The 20029-nt window shown below is 43.7% G+C and overlaps 1 long non-coding RNA gene across 1 annotated transcript; it reads right to left on the bottom strand.

Moving 5' to 3' along the window:
* Window positions 1-1210: 1210 nt before the first annotated feature.
* Window positions 1211-11813, bottom strand: LOC135305888 (uncharacterized). Its single transcript, XR_010366877.1, has 3 exons — window positions 11701-11813; window positions 2702-2767; window positions 1211-1349 (listed from the first exon to the last, which is right to left on the bottom strand). It is a non-coding gene; the product is annotated as an uncharacterized LOC135305888 (long non-coding RNA).
* Between the last annotated feature and the right edge of the window lie 8216 nt (window positions 11814-20029).

Genomic DNA, 20029 nt, shown 5'->3' with positions numbered 1-20029 from the left:
ACATTGTTAACAATGAAAGCAATGGCAAAGCTCTTCTGCTCAAAGAGCTCACTGGTTTCAGACACCGTAGAGATGTAGGTTGCTGTAAAAGGTGCTGAATGCTGTTGTGTGCTGTTTCAAAGAGAAATGACATTTGTACCCTCCCAGATGCTTGCTGAGTGCCATTTCTACTTTCTTCTACTTATTCCTCCCTGAACTGTAACTTTTTTACATTTGTTTCAATTATCAAAAGTGAAACTTGACAAACAGTAATGAACTCCAGGCCAGGTTTCTCATGTGATCTACCACTTCGTGCAAAGACAAGAAAGAATTTTTAGAATTTGACCAGCAAAAGGACCTCAATACTAAGACATGCATTTTAAGTTTCTCTGTGTGTTTTTGTTGGGGTTTTTTGTTTGTTTGTTTGTTTTGTTTTGGGGTTTTTTGTTTGTTGGTTTTGGTTTTTTTAATGTGTATAGGAATAGATATTATAGCACTCAGAATAGCTGAAAATTCTAATGTTGCTTAATAATAGCATTTATTTTAACATCCTTGGTTATATATAGGATCTTGAGGTTCATGTCCAGAGGGAGGGTTTGTTTTGTTTGAACCACAGAGCTGTGGTGCAGTGGTCCAGACAGTCCTAATTTTATTTAGCTTACGAAAAAACAGGAGACAAAGTGTTTACATCCCCAAGTATCTCAATAAACCCATGGATTATTGCTAATACCAGACCTCTGTGAATCTCACTCCAGGCCCACTATTGCCATTGATTACACTGAGGTTTTCAACAAGCTGCCAGCCCATGAATCCTCCAGAGGATGAGAACAGACAAAAATAAGTGGGTGGGGTAAAGAGGAAGGGGATGTTTCAATTCAGAGGATGCTCTACTAAGCATAAATTGGCTTGAAAGAACAGGAACATAAACAACACACCACCCTTGGCAATGAGCAAGTTAGCAAACAAAAATACCCCAGGACTTTTTGTAATGGTGCCTGATAAATATCCAAATGGTCCTAGATTTCATTTAAATGTTAAAACTGAATTTGGATCTGAAAACAAAGGATAAACATATTTCTTCTGACATTTAGCGATGCTTGATGACATTCAATTTCATTGCTTTTTCTTTATGATGTAATTTTTGTAAGTGATACCAGTTGTCATCAAACGTCACAAAAGCCAGACTTGCCTGAAGTCATCAATATTTATTGTTCTCTTCCAGCAGAGCCTGGTTCGAGTTTGGCGCGCATGGCTTCAATTGTTCAACGGAAGAGCTGAGCCCAGCCTACCCTGGAATAAAACACCAGGCTGGGATGGATCTGCTGACATGATGCAATTGAGATCTTCTGGTAGCTGGTGCAGCAAATGCCCTTTAAAGGAAAAAAAAAAGAAAGGAGGGGAGAGTTTGAGATCTAGCTGGATGCTGGATTAGTAACAGGTTCTGGGGCTGTTTGCTTCTGGGTCAGTCATTCCAGTCCTCCCTGGGCTGGAGCAGCCAACACCTCCTGCCACTGCAGGGTTGCTGCAGGTGTCCCCAGCACTCCACGTGGCATTAATTAATGCCATGGTTCTCTGGAGAAGCCAGGAGAGAATAGTGGTAAAGAAACCTGCCCTGAAGGGTGCGTTTGGACAGACCAGTCTCAGCCCCTGCCATTCCTGCCTTTGTCAAGGGGACACATCCAGTAGTACCTGGAAAGGCTTCTGCTCCTTCAGCCTCTACTTTGGGCTCAAGTCCTCTATATTATGGGAACAAAAATGAATGAAAAATCTCCCAAATTCCACACCCTCTCTTCTCTACTACTTGTTCTTCCAGTGTTGTCCAAACCTTACGTGTTATAGGAAATTGTGGCACATCCCTCAGAGGCATTGTGAAGGAGGGACACCTTAACCCATGGACACCCAGGGTACCAGCCTCTCACAGACCCATCCTGACAGTTTAATCTCTCCTTTCAGGAGATTTCCAAGTATCCATGCCCCTCTTCTGTTGTCAATGGGAAGAAGTTTAACTTCATGGGTGTTTCAGATTTGACAGGAATAAAAACTTTTGGTTATGTGCAGCCACTAAAGCACAAAAATGAACAGGAAAGGCCCATTTAAAAGAGTTGGGGACAGGAGAAGTGGAAGTTTGACAAGGAGAGGGACGCAACAAAGACAGAAAAGATGACATTTTTGTAAGCTTGAGCCTCTCTAGAGAGCTGCATAAAATTCACTGGAGTAGCTGAAAGCAAGGAATAAAATTCACCTGATTTGTCAGGAGAACATTGTTCACAAAACCCTGATAATTTGGCTTTTAAAACACATAGACTAACTCACATATGTGGAAGCACTTCTGATTGTTTTCTGCATTTCCTTTAACTGGGTGGGATATTTTTGGGGTTTTGTTTTTGTATTTGTTTTTGGTGGGTTTTTGGGGTTTTTTTTGCTTTTTTTGGTTTTTTGTGGGGTTTTTTTGGGTGATTTGTTTTTCCTTTTTTTCCTTTTTTTTCTTTTCTTTTTTTTTTTTTTTCATTTTGGTCCACACAGCTGGTAGAGGGAGCTTGTACAGCTTCAATTCACATTTGTCTTTGTGAATATTTTATGCTACCGCCCAGGATATCAGCACTAGATCACCAAACCACAGCACAGCACAGGTGCTTTACAGCTCAGATGTGCCTAGGATTAGACAGCCTAAAAATCTCATGCTGAAAAAAAAAAGGAGCTAAAATTTCCAGACTTTACTTACAGTTTTAATTGGCTTTCTAAGTCTCCTCACACGTGGCATGAGGCAAACTGCATTTTGCTCATAGGCCTGCAACACAGGGAGGTTTGGTCAGGATCTATTAAAACCTCTTTTCATCACATGCTTGACTTCCTTTAGCAGTGCTCTGAGACTCCGTGGTTTTCTTTATTTGTTATTTTGCATTTATCATCCCTGGGTCCTTCATGCACATTCATTAAGGAGGTCTCACAGCATGCCTGTGAAGTGGGTTGCTACTTCTGCTCACTGCATTTCATATAGAGGAAAACCAAGCTGAGCAACAGCTTTGTGTTCCTCCAAGGGGGACACCAGGACATGGTGAGGAGTCCAGCCCTTTAGAGGAGGCTTTTTGGAGAGCATTCCCCCAGGTGCCAGCTTCCTAACAGTGCTCAAGGTGCCAGTGAGAACAAATTAAACCACTGTGTTGCTTATTGTTGCCTCTCCACCTACCTCTGCAGCTGTAAATCCCCCAGGAGTGTAGTGGAGCAGGTTTGGGTTGACCTGACTTGGGGACCACAGAGGGGGACTGCTGCCACCATCCACCACTGGGAAGGACATGGGGCTGAGCCAGGATGCCCAAGAGCTGCAGGCAGGCAGTGCCTGACTCAGACACTCAGCCTGCTGGATTCTGCTGGTGCAGACACCTGCAGACCAGCTGCTTTCATCAGCACAGGCTGCTCTGTGCGTGGCAGGGAAGCCCAGGCAGCCAGAGAGAGGTTGCCATACCCATGGGGAGCTGATGAGATGTCTTGGGATAATAAGTGGCCTTTACAAGGGCCTTTACTTAAAAAATATATTTACCAGTGTTGGTTTAACATTCCTTGTTTAAGAGTGCCTGGATATCACCAAAGACAGTGTTTTTTTCTGCTGCATGCCTGCAGGCTGGGGCTGAAAAGGGACGTGTCTGTTCCAGATCCAGCAGTGCTTTTCAAACTGGCTTCTGTGGGCTAATTCCCAACTGAACACTGGCAAGTTCAGTTTGTATTGGCAGATGCTGGCTCCAAAAGGTAAACTGTGTGCCCTGCCTGTTTTAATAAAGCAGACCTGTCTGTATGCACGTAACCCTCCCAGCTCCTTCAGGCCCTTTCAGCTTTTTGGATGACACTGGCTGAGTGCCAGACCTCCACTGCCCAACCAGCACGTGGCTAAACCCACAGGAGAGGCTGCAGCACCTCATGGTGTTGATAAAGCCAATTCTGCTGAAACACCCAAAATTTTATCTTTATCCAAAACATCACTGAGCTGGGCCAAAAATACCATTAGCTATTTCCATCCTTATCCCTAATGTTTGCACAATGGAAAAAGTGAAACACGATGTTAAAAAAAGGTTTGGGTTTTTTTTCAGATGCAATAAAATAATTTCTCTGGAAAAAAGTCATTCTTGTTGTCATATCCGTCTTCTGTTTTGAGGACTTGATCCTTCCATGCTCCTGGCTTCACCTCGGACTGTCAAGAATTACGTAATGAAATAGAAAAAAAAAATTCCCAATTTTTCCTTACCCTAAAGCCATTGATAACATACAGTTAAACATTCCCTTAGGAAAGACATGGCCCTGGAAAGGCACCAGATATGAGCTTGGGAGCTGCAGTGCTGGCCTGGAAATGTTACTCTGTTCAAGTCAGGCAGTGTGTGTGGAAGTGAGAGCTGTGTCCTGTCAAAAAGGATGCAGGACAGAGTTTGTAACACGAATCCAGGACCATGTGGTTTACCACTGTTCATTAATAATCTCCTTTGTTCCTTCTCACAAAGGTGTGAAGCATTCCAGCTGAATACACTTTATGGCACTATCCACCTTGGACAAACAATACACAGTGCAGTGTTCCTGTAAACTCCTTGGCCAAATAACCACTGGGACTCTTGTCAGTGGTCTGAAGAGGGAGGAAAAGGTCGTTCATGGAGAGAATTAGGAGCCACTGACATCTATGCAAATATTTCTTTCTTGTACTTCCTTTGTCGTCTCCTATTTTATAACAATAAGACTGTTTTAGATGGGCAGGAAAGGAGTTGTTTGGGAATGGAGGTGCTGCATTTTGGTTTGTGGGTATTTTTTTGCTTGTTTGGTTGGCTGTTTTTGTTTTTTTTTTAAAGTCTATGTAGTTTCACAATTAGCCTACAGCAAAAATTAGCCCTTCATGTAGATTCACACACAAAAAAAATAGACTTTTTCCTGGGACTGTAGTAAACATTTTTAAAACAGACGTAGCCTGAGGTGACACTATTCTTGTGCTTGTGTTTAGAAAGCAAAGGATAAAAAAAATTGTGAAATGCATCATTCCTGAGTGAATTAAAACTGTAAATGCCTGTTAAAAATACGATCTCCAGTCATATGGGCAGATGCTGCATCCTACTATATAATAATGTCTCTACCTGGAAAAAGGAAGGGCAATTTAATTGACAGACATTTTCAAATCCACAATAATATACCTTACAATGAGTTAGTCAGAGTTTGATGCTGTAGCCCTTATTCTTGGCAGTAATCTTTGCTCACCAGAGCAGACTACTGGTTTCACCTTTTACCAGCACTAAACTGGGGGGAAAATAAAGAATTTCCACAGATAAGTTTTTATCTTTGTTAAGGTGACACATTCTCTTCAACCATTCAAGAAATATCATCCTCTCTTATCACCCTCTCCAGGTCTTCAAGTACCTACATGGGAAGAGGTTTCTGATGGAAGAACAGTCTTTAATCTAGCAGAAAAAGGCATAATGAGATCCAGTGATTGAAAGCTGAAGTTAGACAAATTCAAACTATCTTATCTAGGAACTTGGTAGATTCCCCATCACTTTTGAAGTCTTTAAGAAGATATCCAGTCTTGATGTAAAAGATATGCTCTAGATCAAACAGAAGTTATGGGTTTGATGCGAAAATTATTGGGTGAGGTTCTGCAGTCTGTGTTATGCAGGAGGTCAGGCAAGAGAATCATAATAGTCCCTTCTGGCTTTAAAATCTGTGAAGCCCAAACACGACTTCAATAAAGAAAAAGCAAGCCACCCTGACGACCTCTTCTGCCCACAGAACTTTAATTTTGGAAACAGAAGCTGGTTAAAGCAGTTCATCAGCCTTACCTGGACTCTGCTTAGCAGACTATTCGTAACACCTCGGGATCTTTCAAAGAAAGAAATTTAAAAACAGTCTAGTTTCTCTTTAATAAAAGAAGTTGGAAAGCGCTGACTGGTTTCTCAACCAGCTATTTCTTTTCAAACTATAACAAATTTGCTTTAAATTTTCACAGCAAGACTTTTATGTTGTTTGTCATAATTGTCAACATTTATTTATTTGATACTCCTTATAACATATTCCTGCAAATGAAAAGGAATTGAACTAATTAGGTAAGATTCCTACATTTAATAGTATTTATATAGCTGTTACATATGGAATAATGTCCTCTAATTACATTGTTTTTATTGCTTTTCTACTCTGTAGCTAAGTTACAAAATAACTTTCAATTTGAGTCACAACAATACCAGCTTTCACAGTTTTATCTTGAGTCCTGATAATTTTCCTTAAATTGCCAGCTCCAGGAGTCATATGAATATATGAAAATCTTGTCATTTCTTTTTTTAAAAAAAAAATCTTTCATAGTGGTTGCCAGTAAAGTCTGAAAACATGATTCTCACTCCTCAAAAGACCTAAGCAAAGAGATAAATAAATAAGCAACTCCAATTCCTTTTTCATCTTATAATTTTAAGGCAAATCTCCTGATTCTGGAATTTAAACATTTGAGGTTGGCAGTCACCAGGTCTATTGAGACTTGACTTCTGCCATGGGGAAGGAAAATCTGGCTGGGTAGAAAAGGCCATTTTAACTGACTAGGCTTAAAAATACCTACTTTTCATAAACAAACAACAATCAGTCTAAACCAAAGACCTGAACACAAGATGAAATCTTGGAGAATCTGATGGCTTGGTCCAGACCAGGGACTTGGTGTGGCTTCCCTGGCAGCACATTTCCCTCTGGTTGGGTTTGGAGGGCAGCCACTCCACTGGCCCTTGGAGCCATGATGACAATTTGGGCAAGGATGCAGCAACACACACCACAGCCCTGCCCCGTCTCTGCACCACTGGCAGCATCAGCCAGATGTTTCCTCACTGTGGTCTTAAAGAAGATAAAACCTGTTTTGTGAGGCACAAGATGTTTTATTGACCTGGGGCTGCTGCCATTCCTCATGCAGCATTTGGGCAGGGGGTCAGACACCTTCACTGCTCCCGTGGTGTACAGGTGTGTGGGGGGCAGTGCAGGGTGTGCCCACAAAGTCCTGGGAGTCATCACTGGATGGGAAGGGGTCTGTGGGAAACAGGAGAGGCTGCAGGGTGGTAGTGGGACTGTCCCCACATCGGGGCTACAGATGTTATTGCAAGATTTAAGGTATCAAACATTTGTTTGAAGGGTAACAGTGTGAATCAGCAGCAAGGTGGGCAGAAACTCAGGGCTTAAACACCTTCAATGCCATGTGAACCTGCTCACACTGGCAGCAGCAGGACCTCCAAATGGGCTGTGGTGCAGAAGGAATGTGAAAAATGACAATAAATGTAAAAGCCTCCTTAAAATCTCCAGTCCTTGAAGAGGCACGGACACCCTGCCAGCTCTCCAGCTCTTTTCTGTTGTCATCTCACTCCAAACTGTCACAAGATGTCAGTGTTTTCAGATACTCCTGCTATGGCTGAGCAAACAGCCTCTCCATACTGCCTGGCTGACTTTCAATGGCATAAAATTCATCCATAAAATTGAGCCATAAGGTTCTCAGCAGAGTGGCAGTACGACAAAGAATCTTGGTGTAGGAACCACATCAGCCTCTGACAGCAGGATCAAGGTGCAGCTGCAGTTTATTCTTGTCCCTGGGGTAGCTGAAAGGCACCTGGGTGCCCAAGCTGAGGTGGTGATGCTTATGAGGATCACTGAGTTTAATACAGCCCTGGTTTTGAACCAGATCTTTTTTTTCCTGCCCTTGAAAAATTCTTTTAGTGTTCTGGAATGTGAAGTTTGGCTTAGCTGGTAAATTCCTTAATCCCAGGCTTCCCTGCATGACACACCAGTCACAAAGTCCTCTGTAGTTCAAAATCCTGTCTATCTGCATTTTCCAAGTTCCTTTTGCATCCAAAGACCTTAATCCAGACCCCTCTCTTCACCTATATATACAAAGAAGGATTTTCAGGGAGCAATGACACCCACTCTTCCCAGAAAACACAGCATATGCAATTTCTTATCCCCTAGTGACCCTGCTACTCTGAGGCATGGGAGTTATAAAAAATGATGGTTTGTGTTGAGAGCCATGGGGTTTATCCTCTCTGTGAGTTGTTATTTCTACAAATGTTAAAAATCCACTTAAAATTTAAGAGGAGCACCTTAATACGAAAGGCACCCACAATTACAGAGCTATCTTCAATGTCCCTATAAAACCAACACATGGGTTATAAAATCAGTGTGGGATCCTACTTTGGAAGCTTTGAATTACCCTTTTAAGGAGTCACTTACTGCCATCATCTAAATAAGAATATTCCACTAGGCAACAGACAGACTCCACCAGCTGGATGACACTAATGTCCACGTGTCACACCAGACCTTCCTGGCAGTATTCAGTGATCCCTGCAATGGGGACAAACGGTGCTGTATAAGAATCTTTTTCCATCTTCTTCAGGGGAGCTTTGTCCTTTTCCAGGCCCAAGAGTTTGGGGTTTTTTGTTTGTTTGTGGGTTTTTTTGTTTTGTTTTGTGGGTTTTTTTTGTTTTGTTTTTTTTTTCTTTTTTTTGTGTTTTTTTTTTGTTTGTTTGTTTGTTTTTGTTTTTTTTTTAAGAGACCTTTGTGGAGACTGCCTGTGATAATTAGCATAATTTCAGATGAGAGTGTGTTATAGGGGGAAAAAACACCTGGTCCCATTGCTTAGAAAACTCCTAGGAAAAATGAACAGGTTACAGTAATGTTTGCAGCTCAAACAGACCCACCTGAGTCGAGCCTTTTGTGTTAATACCAAGGTGTTTATTTCAGAGAGATGCTCTAGGTAGGCTGTCTCTGTATGAGACAGCTGATTTACGCCGTGATTGTTTGCCACCAGCGGTCCTGCTGCCTCGCAAGCCACACCCTTTGCTGCCATCCCGAGGTTTGGATTTGATTTCCCTTGAGAAGGAAGCTTCTGTTCACATTCCCATCCACCTGTGTTGCCTCAATACAGCATTCTGTGTTTCCTGCTTTTTTTACCCTCCCCTCCCCACCCCTGCGAATTTGCTCTCATTGAGTGGCAGGAAGAAAAATAAAAATAAAAAAAAAGACCACCTCCTACTAAGAGGACTAAGACCTGGGGAGCCAGCGAAGAGGAGAGGCCGTTGCCTCTAAAGTTCAGAAATAAAAAAAAAATGACTTGTTCTTTTGAGCTTGCTGTTCCCTGATGTGACACTGTGATCAGTATCAAATGCTTGGTGGCAAGGATTTTTGTCAAGCTTTCCCAGCTAAAATAGATTTAACCTACCAGTTGCTCTTTGTGGGTTTAACAATGTGTGTGACAATAAAGGGCTGCTGCCGCTGCATTGTTAACACATGAATAGTCCTGGCTCTCTGTATTTACTATTGTGCACTGCAGATTTCCAGGAAGGAGTGTTTGGCTCTGGCTATTGATACATGTCCTGTTTTGCAGAAGGAGCTGAATCAGCCCCTCAGTGATTAGGTGATGCAAAGGGGCAGTTAGGATTTAATTGAAATTAAGGAAAGCACCCGATTGCCTTTGAACTGCTCTCTGGGCTTTCTCCCCTGCTCGCAGGTGGTGCGCCTGGGTTCCACACTTTGCTGTCACTGCCTTTGCACGTGAGGAGTTCACCCTGAGGGCAGGAAACTTGCAACATGCTAAAATCAAGGAGGAAATCTATTCCTTGATAGCAGTTTGTAGCTTGAGCTGGCCAGCAGTGCTATGGACAAGAGGAAGAGGCGAGGAGAAATAAACTGATATGCTCTGCTCCTGCAGGAAAAAGCACTGTCAGACAGCTCTGAATGAGAGGGAAGCTTCAAGAACCCCCAGGGATACTTCTGGTGACTCCAATGAATGTAGTTTTTTCTCATTTTATGTTACACAGCACCATGAGCACCCAGCTGGGACTGGGCTGCCTGGTTTGGAGAAGGATGGTGCAGGCAGGAGGGCTGGGTGGGATGAAGGAGGGTGCTGGCAGGATCCCACTGTGTCACTCATGGGGTCACCGAGTCCTGCACAATGGTGGAGGTGTGTTCCCAGAGCTGTGCCCTTCTTCACTCACCTGAAATACCCTCACAGCCTCCATAGGGCGAGGGAACTGCCCGTGAACCCTGGCCAGCCCCATGAATGTCCCCTCAGGAGCAAATCTCAGCAGCACCTTTTCTCCATCCAGCTTAAGGGAGCCCTTGTGGGCAGGGGGAGCCACATCTGGCTCTCTCCTGGCTGGCAGATGCAGTCTCAGGTGACCCAGAGTCAACCCTGGGCAGGAAAGGAAAGTTTTTTCTCAGGTGCTGAGAAAAAAAGAAGGAAAATCCCCAAAGGGTGAAACATCTCTCCATCCTGGAAGTGATCTTTGCCGGTGTTTCTCTCAGTTTCATTTCCGTAACAATCAGCCACTTATTATTAAATCAATGCTGCTGGGGAAATGGAGTTAAATTAAGGGAGATCAGAGGCAGGAACGGAAGCAACGTCTATATAAATATCTGCCTATATTATATAGAGTACTGTAGTTAATCAATCCTGAGAACAAAGGGCTTGGCTTGAACTAAGGAACAGCCCCAGCCAAGTGAAGGAGCCCTGCTGTGGTAAGCAAGCAAACAGAGCTATCGACAAGGAAAATGTTTATAAAGAGTTCTCTCCCACTGAAGGAGCTGAAAAACAAGGGTTTTCAGCCCCTGGGGCAAGCACTGGTCTCCTGGCTCTTTGGGTGAGTGCTCCTCTGAAGGTTAGCTAGCACAGGAGCCAGATGAGGGGACAGCAGCTTCTCTTAACTGAGGCAAAAATCTTATTGATTATACGTTCAATAAAAGGTCACAACTCCCTTTGAGGGTCACCACAGTTTCAGCAAAGCTCTCCCCAGCCCCAGCTCCTCTCCCTGTCTGCAGAGTGTTTCGTGCCAGTCTCTCCAGGTGGACACCTGGGGTAAAAGTGAGCTGCAAATGAGCTAATCATCATTAATGTGTCGGTAGAACCTACCAGCCTGACATCCCTCCTAATGGCTGACAAATGTCAGGGTGACTTGTATGCTTTTTTTGTTAATTGAATTGGTTAATTAGGTCCCAGAGGCCTGGCTGCTAATTGTGAGCTGCGGTGGAATATGGGTTTAAAAAAAATGCCACAACAACAAAAAAACAAAAAAACCCATAAAATCCAATGCAAGGAAGTTAAAACAAAAGGGAGAGATGGGGGGGAAAATAACACCCCCCACTCAGTCACTCACTTACTCACATGCACACACAAAACCTCCTTTGTGTTCTTTACAATCTGTACAGTTACCTTCGCTTAATTTCTGACCTGCCACATGCTACTGCCTTCTTGATGTGTTTTTAAAAGGAGGGTTAGAGAAATTCCAAATCTGCCTTTTTTGACGAGAGCATCTGCTCAGTCAGAAACACAGTCATTAATTTTCTGCCAATTAGCAAAAAGAAAAAGAGAGAGAGAGGGAAAAAAAAAAGAAGAGGGGAAAAAACCCCTCCAGATTTGCATCTTAATTTGTTACTTTGTAAAGATGTTGGTTTTTTTAAAAGTTAAATACTCCCTCCGGTTTGCCAGCCATAGAAAGTGAAGAGATGATAGCAACTTCCCACCAAGAAAAGGCAATTAATCATTATATTTTGCACTTCTGTAGCAGCTTTTATCCCCTGATCTCAAAGCGCTTTGTGAAATTACTGTATTAAGTCTCCTGCCAAGCCCCGGTGAGGGTGGCAGTGTACCAGCAAACTCCTTGGGGCCAAGGTGGTCTTAATCTGCGTCTGCTGAAATGTGCCAAGGACACTAATAAACTTTATAGGAAATAATTACTAGTTTACCTGTTTCAGTGAGGGTTAAGCAGAGGCTCACGGAGCACTTGGGGGCTTCCTGGAGCAACACAACCTAGAGCTGGAGGGAACATCTTGAACCACCTTCCTCCAGTCTCAGCATTCCCACTCCTTTATGGACAGCCTTAACTCTGTTCTGAAACAAAAAACTTGGGAATTCAACCCTTTCCTTCCAGGCAAAAGTTGAAAATCTAATGCCCAATCACTTGAAACATCTTTTCATAAATGACACCACTTTGCACCACGTCTCAGCCTTGAAAACTTCTCTGCTCCTTCCCACCTTGCCAGAAGAAAATTTATTTTAAAAATCGAAGCTATTTCTTCTGCATGAATGAAATGAGGGTATTTTTGTTCAGGGAATTTGCTTTATTTTTTAATCAGATTATTTCCTCCATAACTGATTTGTGCAATTTTAAAACAACATGTCAAAATCCATACTTCTCTCCAGAAAAGGAAAAAAGGTTTAACTATCATTGAATGATGATTGCTCCTACAATAGTCTTTTCCTGAGCTGGTACTGACGTCGGAAACTTAGCTGTTAGTCTATTTTCACATGTATTTTGGATTTCTGGGTATTTTTTTTTCCTTCACATAACAGAGGGATCCCAGTGACTCAGAAAAAGGGAGCCCAGGTGGTTGATCCCTGGTGCTATTCCCTGTGCAGGCTTGTTGCAGCAGCAGGAGCCACTCTGCCTCAGTTTCCCCTTTCCCCAGGGGAAATGGATGGTGCCCCTAGGTGCCTCCTTGCCCAGCCAGCCTCATGCCTTTACTCTGCTCTATCTCCTCACCCCAGACTCCCACGGGCACCTCGGGGCTCTCAGGAGGGGCAATTTGTGGATGCTGGCAATGGACTGGCAGCCCTCAGGTGAAGATAAAATACGGCGATTATCCTGCTCGCTTCCCCACCCCCCTACCTGTCGGATAGCAAAGTTGCCTTACGAGTTAAAATAAATTGCCTCACGCTCCCCACTGAAAGCATTTTGACTTTGTCTTGAATCGCGTATTCCAGTAGTCATTATACTTCAGCTCCTTCTTCTTCTTCTTCTTAGCATATGACATACATAGCAGTTCAAAAGTTGCAGCGAGCTGCTGCCAGGTCACATTCAAAGGAAAGTATCTGGGAAGCTGGCAGCTAAAAGTATCTGATAAGTTGGCACTGTTACTGCTCAGCAGGAGGAGGGAGAAGTGAAGGAAGGAAGGGGAGGGGGAGCCAGGCATGGGGGAACAGGGAAGGGGAGAGATTCAAAGGGCTTTTGTTTCTGGATCAGATTCTTCCAGACTCTGAAACTTTTGCAGAGATGTATGTGCCAGGGATTTTTTTTTCCCCTTCTCTTCCTCCTCTCCATAGTTTAATGCATTAAAATAACCTATTAAAAGGCCTATATTTGCTTTCAAGCAGACTCTGAAAGGCGCTCAAGATGTCACTATTAAAACCGGCGCTGTGCTTTGCAGGCGAAGGTCTGTGGTGAGGAGAATAAAGCAGAATTGATTAGCTGCTCCGACTTTGCCAGCCTCACAAAGCCTGCGGTGTGCCACAAGTTGCTAGAGAACAGATCAGCAGCTCCTAACCAGCTCGCCTGTACACAAGGGTGCGTCACTTTGAAATCCAGCTTGGCTCTGCAAAGCCTGCCTGGCCCGGCATTCCCACAATGTCCCCACATTTCCCACTTCCCCATGTCCTATTTTCCCCCTTTTGTGAGTCATCTGGGAAGAGTCTAGATTAAACCATCATGGCATTGCCTCTGAACCCAGAGAACAAAATACCCTCCTGGGAGGCTGTGGAGGGTGTTCGATCCGAGGAAGCCACAGGACCCCAGAGCAAACACTGTGGCTGTTGCCCCAAGAGTCTTGTTCCTGGCTACTTAATCGACAATGAACGCTAGAACAAACAGACTGGAAAATGTTGGAAAATGCTGCAAATGGCCAAAAGCATAAAGCCAAGGCACAAAGGTAACGAGGGGATCGGAGCCCTTGTGCTCTGCATAAAAATGATCCACTCTGCACCTTTGAAATTAGGGGATGGTGTTCATGTCATGCCGTGCATCAATCTGACAATCCACCCCTGAGTAGTCATTGTCATTATACCACGGGTCACATTTGTTACAACTCTATTAATGTGTATGAAGTTACTTCTAGTCTAACACTGGCCTAAGAAAATCAGGCTTAATTAGATTCTCCTTGTAATTAAATGCAATTTATTCTTATGCTTTGTGTTATGCTTCTGGCTTGCCCGTGCTATTGTCTGCTGATTATTAGAAATGTATTTATGAAAGGTGTAACAACTGTGTAAGAGCTGTGTTTTTAGCCAACATGCAATTAGCTTTGCTTGTACCAAGCCCAGCACAGCAGGGCCTTGGCCCCTGAATGCAGCTGGTGTTGGGAGAACTGCACAAATAAAGAGAAGACACAGGCAAGCCTGATCTCATTTACCTTGGTTGGTTAAGGTTATATAAGATGAAATCAGGCTGAGGCTCTGTGTTCCATGCTTAGGCCTATAACTCTTCCCAAGGAAAGCTTTAACTAGCCCTGACTAGTCATTAACTTAATCTCTGCTTTTTCAGTGTTTTGCACATGATTAACCTGGCCTGTTAAAAACAGGGCTGCTGACTTTAACAGAGATGAGAGCAATAAAAATAACCATGCATCAGTCCTTTAGGGGCTCAAACTCTGTGCTATTCAAACCTATGCAACTCAGCAGGAACACATTCTTTCACAATTATGCCAACAGCTGCCCAAAGTACTAGCAGAAGAACAGCTCCAAGGAGATACAAGGCTGCAGAAGCAGGTTGACATCAATGGCTGCTCTATCCATGCATCCCCTCACCAAAAATTCCCAGCCACTGGGTTTTCATTCTTTGTTCTCAGGGAAGCATTTGCTGCATGGCTCTTCCATGCCTACTGAAGTCATAGAGTAAAATGAAAATAATCCAATACCTTCAGTAATTTCCATTTACATCAATGGTAAACTAGGTGCAAAGACCAAGCCAGGTCTCCCTTGCTGCTACTTAAATAATTTTAATAGAGAGGAAACACCTTTGCAGGTGAGCAGGCTCAGGGAGAATGAGAGTCTGAAACAGATTGTGGGAACAGTTATTTCCCCCACCACCACCCATATTCTCAAATAACCTGATTATTCTCATTAGCGCCGCATTCGGATGGCTGCAAATGAATAAAAGAAAGCAGGGGCAGGAGCGGGTAGTAAATCCCCCATATATGAATATGATGAGGAGTTTAGGCAGCTCCCTCCCACTCCTGCTAAAAAAAGTTTTAATCTTGGCTGCTCCGTGCATATTGACTGGCTGCATATTGACACGCCACCTGCTGAGGCTGCTTCAGCTATTGATAACCAATGCCATCACGCCGAAAGTTCAAACAGCGACTGGCGGCTTTCATGTTTGTAAACAGTATTGATCTGCATAAATCAGCTTGCCATTAGGCTGCCGGATTAAACAAGGACCAAGACAGAACATTTGTGAGATTAAATCCGGAAACAGTTAATTAAAAGCTGAGCAATAAACCCAAGCTGTAAACAGCAGGCAATTAATTCAGGCATCTGTAGCTGTGTGTGCTCAGTCCTTCGCCACGTTCCTGGCTGTGCCCCACACCCCTGTTCCCTGTCCCCCCACTTGCCACCTGTCCCCAGCACCAGCATTCTGCCTCCTACACCCATCACCAACACCCATGCTGGACTTCTCCCTCACCACACTGCTGCAGAAGGGGCTCTGAAAAGGAATCTTGAGATGTAGGGACTTTTTTGTGAGGACAGGGAAGCCCTCCAGGTTTTCCTTGTGCACAGCGTGGTTGTGTTGCAGTAGAAGACCTCACGTAGCTGCCTTGTGAGCAGCCATGGCCCAGACCTGGGAGATGAGCCAGGGATTCCTCTGGTCTAAATTTCTTTTCTGACACTGACCCCCACCACGTGGCCTCAGGATCATCACTCTGGTGTTTCACTTCAGTTTCCCCAACTGCAGTGGAGAAGACCAGGCCTGGGCCTCTTCAATTCAGCCATACTTTCCAGTGACAAACAACCCATTTGATGAAACAGAAATTTATGGCATTGACATAAATATTCATTTTTTGAGGCAAACAAACAAAAAATCCAGCCCAATGATCTCAAAAAAATAACCAGAAAGGTTTGAAGATTTTCAGGTTTTCACTCTTCCCTACTGATTTTCATTCCCTTCTTTCCTTCATTCTTTCTAATGAAAAAATGAGTAAGAGAAAAGAAAGGGAAAATTAAAGAGTAAGGAAATGTTCATTTAACTAAAAGCAAACAAGTACATTTGGATAAAAATAAATTCAAGGGTTATTTTTAATTGTCCCTTGAAAAGTTTCCCACATTTTCTAACCAGATCTGTTAGTTACATGTCCTCAATCCATGCCTTATAGAATTACAGTTAAGTTGGCTTCATTACAGTTTAATGGTTATTTTACACTGCATGTGGAGAACTTACAGGCTCTAAAAACAGTGCAGTGTGACTGAGGCTATAACTGTGTGGGATTTACAGGGTCATACCCCTCGCAACATTCAAGAAGGATGTGCATTCCCCTACCAACTTTGCTTTCAGAAATGGGGAATTAGGGCACAAAAATATTATGGAAGACCAGAAAGCGAAGTCAGACCTCTCAAAACCTTGTCCAACGCCATGACCAATGAGCTATCACTAGCAGCAAGCAGTGTGAAATGTCAGCAGATCTGCACCAGCCCTGGGGGCTGTTCTGCTGGGCTTTTTCTCTCCTGGTGCTTCCTACACAGACTCATGCTGATTTTATAGAGGGGAATTGAATCCTGTTATTTCTGGATGGGCAGATGAATGTTTCTTACAGGGGCTGGCTATACTCCTACAAATGGTCCCAGTGGATTGCAGCTGACAAGAGTGGATGACAGAAACACCTTACTTCTCCAAAGGTGGATTTGTGATGGCACCAAAGCCAAGGCTTCATCCAACTCTGGCTCCAGGAACACGGTGTGCTCTGCCAGGTGAAACACCTGTATCTTGGAACCCACATCCATTTTCCAGGTGTAATCCAAATCACTGCAAACTACTCCCCTTGAGGTTTTCCCTTTACATAATTTTCTCTCCCATGGGAAGAGAGCAAGAAAAAATACCTGATGAGCAGCCCTTGAAATTAAATGCCTGTTACTCATCTTTTTGCAACGGTGTTCTGAGATCATGTCCCTAGTCCTCTGCTTTGGACTGTGGCAATAAAATAGTAGACAAAATATTTTTTTTTTGTAGGGATGACAGTTGCCTATCCAGTGAATATGCAAATAACATGCAGAACGGAAGATTGCACAGAAAATGGGTGAGAGCTTTCTTTGATACTCAGCATCAGGAATTGGTATCATCACATGAGTAATTTTGAAATGGTGGACCGGCTTCAAGGGCATAGGGGGTATTATTTGTATAATAAATGTAAGATTTTCCCAGCCTGCAGAAATCACCCCACTTTAGTAAGCAATGGCTGTTCTACCAGCATCTCACCAGGTTTCATAAAAGGGACAAAAACTAAAGCAAACCAACCCAAAAACCAGAGAAAAACAAAAACCAAAACAAAAACCAGCTAAAACCAATTATTTATTTTGAAAAGTTTAAAGTTGCTAACTGCAAAAAGCCATCTTGGAGCATAATGCCAGGATACTTCATTGGTATAGTTGAAGAACTCTGAGGAGGAGAGAGAGAAATGATGCTGTGAAAAGCACAGTGATTCTGCTGGGGTAACTGGCAATGACTTCAACATTTTGAATATGAGTTTTGCTGCTAATGCTAGTTTGTGTGATGCCAGTGCTGCTGCCCTAAACTTCTGGATATCAGCATATGTTCAGCATGGGCAGCAGTAACTCCAGGGGACACTGTCACAAGGTACAGCACTCTGGAGCTATTATCAAAGCTAATGGCAAATAAAGACTAAAAACCACATTTGACTTTTCTTACCATTTGAATTTGGTCTTTTTGATTTCCCCATTTCCAAGAAAGTATGTGGAGTCCTTATAAACCCTTCCCCACAGGGAGTCAGAGGATCAGTGGTGGGAGCAGGCTGGTCAGCACAAAAGATGTGTCTGTTCTGCTCCCTGCTCCACAGAGATCAAAGCTCCCCTGGAAGAACCTGGCTGGAAGTCAGAGGTTCAGCCAGCAGTGACTCCTTCCTTCAGTCAGCTCCCTGAAGGGTGTGTCCAGGCCATGTGGGGCTGTGAGATATTTGTTCAATGGACAGAAACCCATGTGCTGGAAAATTAACTTTTACAAGTGGATGTGTTGACAAATGTGGTACAAATTGCTGTTGTCAGCAGTGACCTGCTCCTCCTTACTGGCCCTGCCCAAGGCTTTCAGCTAAAGGGAGAAGAGAGTCAGGGCTGTATTTGAGACCTAACAAGCCTCAGCCAGTCGCTGGCTTTGATTTTGGCATCCCTCACATGAGCAGCACTTGGGAAAAGCAAATATAATGCTAAATCATGATATGATTTTAAAATGACCTCTGGAAGACCCCAAACCATCCTGGCACTGCTCTGGATGGTCAGAAGAACATTGTGCTGGGCAGCAGGGGAAGGTGGAGGGGCTCAGCAAGACACAGATCTTTCTCCCTCCTCATCCCATCCCCAGGTGCTGTGACCACACACTAAGCAAGAGCCTTGTTCCTTTGACACGTCTCCACTTCACTTAGGGTTGAAGACCATGTACAATTCAGAATCAAGAGTAGCAGGGGGCAGCATAGCCTTTGAAGACCCTTCTACTTGGCCTCCCTCCAAGTTTTTATTGCTATTTATTACCTCATGATGTTATTACTGGTATTTAATGATATTATTTTGGCACTATAGTTGCATATCAGACATCTGTCCTGAACCAGAACCCGACTGTATTAGATGCTGTGCAACTCCATGGGAAAAATAAATGCAGCACTTGTCCCCAAAGCTCACAGCCTAAATACAGTTCAGCATTACAGCCTTCTGCCTTCATTCAGAGCCTTGTTTTTATCCTCCTGGATTCAGCTTGCAAATTCAGGTGCAAGAACTTTTTTTTTTTCTTATAAGAACTCAGGTACTACCAGTGATGACCAGGAATGATTCTGCTGGAATTATGAGCCTGCTGCCTGCAATGTGCAATGAAGCTCAGCCACGTTCACCCAGAGCAGAGCAGGACCTCTGAAATCAATAGGTGTTCTTACCTGGGTAGGGTCAGGCTCAGGATAAGACAGTTCAGGGAAATTTCAGACACCAGGAATTGGAGGAGACAGCGGAGAGTTAAGGATGCTGCTGCTCCCCAAAGGCCACGAGTAAATGAATTCCTCTCCAGCTGGAGACTCTTAAAAATGGCCTTCAATCCGAAGAACCAGATCTGTTTAAATTACAATGCACGTGTCACAGTATGTAAGAACCTTCTCAAATCATATGGAAATAACTATTCCTGGAACACCCAGGCTCCTGACATCACTTCCTTGAGAAATAGATCCAATTAATTCCGCTGAGAGACCAAGAAATGGATGGGGGGAAGGAGGAAAGGAAAAGAAAAGCCCTGTCAGTGGAAGGTCAGAAATGTCTGCAGGTGGAGACTCTCTCTTTTTCTTCTTTCTTCCTTTTCTTTTTTTTTTCCCCTTTTTTTTTTTTTTTCTTTTCCTTTTTTAATTTTTTTTTCAGAATTGTTTCAACTCTTCAGCATAGAGGAAGGAAGGATGGCCTGGTGGATAAAGGTAGAGGAACTGTTGACAGTTCACAGTTGGCCCCTGTTCCACTCTGCTGCAGACATCCTGTGCAAGTCATCACCTCCCAGTGCCCTTCCTCCTCCCCTCCAAAATGGGTTTAAAACCATGTTTGCTTGGGTTTGGGAAGGACACATGGCTTGGGGCTTCTTCCTCTCAAAGTCTGGAAGGGTCTTGCAGAGAGGGGAGGGGGAAAGCACCAGGATCCAAATTGCCAGCCAGCAAATGTTGGAGCTGCACTGTGCCCTGCGACGGAAGCAGAGCTGAGGAGTTGAGCTCTTTCTTTCAACCCCACATCCTGATGTTCAGCCTGCTCTAGGGGTGCTTGTGAGCAGAGGCGATGCAACGTGACTTTGCTTTTGGTAGATGTGTTCAGCAAGATAAAAGATGGATTGAGACGAAATATGTTCAGCAAAAACTATATGCCTGAGCAGCATCAGGGCACAAAACTTTCTGAGCAAGGCAGGATTCTGTGTTACCTCTCCACAATGTAAATACTACCATATGTGCATTAAAAGGCTCCTATTATTTACAGAGTGCTGACATGCAACCCCCTGAAAGAGTTAGTATTTTGTTAGGTAAACGTTTTACCCTCTGAGCATTTTCCTCTCCTCCCTCTCCCCTC

This window comes from Passer domesticus, chromosome 8 (assembly GCF_036417665.1).
Source record: "Passer domesticus isolate bPasDom1 chromosome 8, bPasDom1.hap1, whole genome shotgun sequence".
Taxonomy (NCBI): domain Eukaryota; kingdom Metazoa; phylum Chordata; class Aves; order Passeriformes; family Passeridae; genus Passer; species Passer domesticus.
This window is presented reverse-complemented; position numbering and strand designations above follow the sequence as displayed.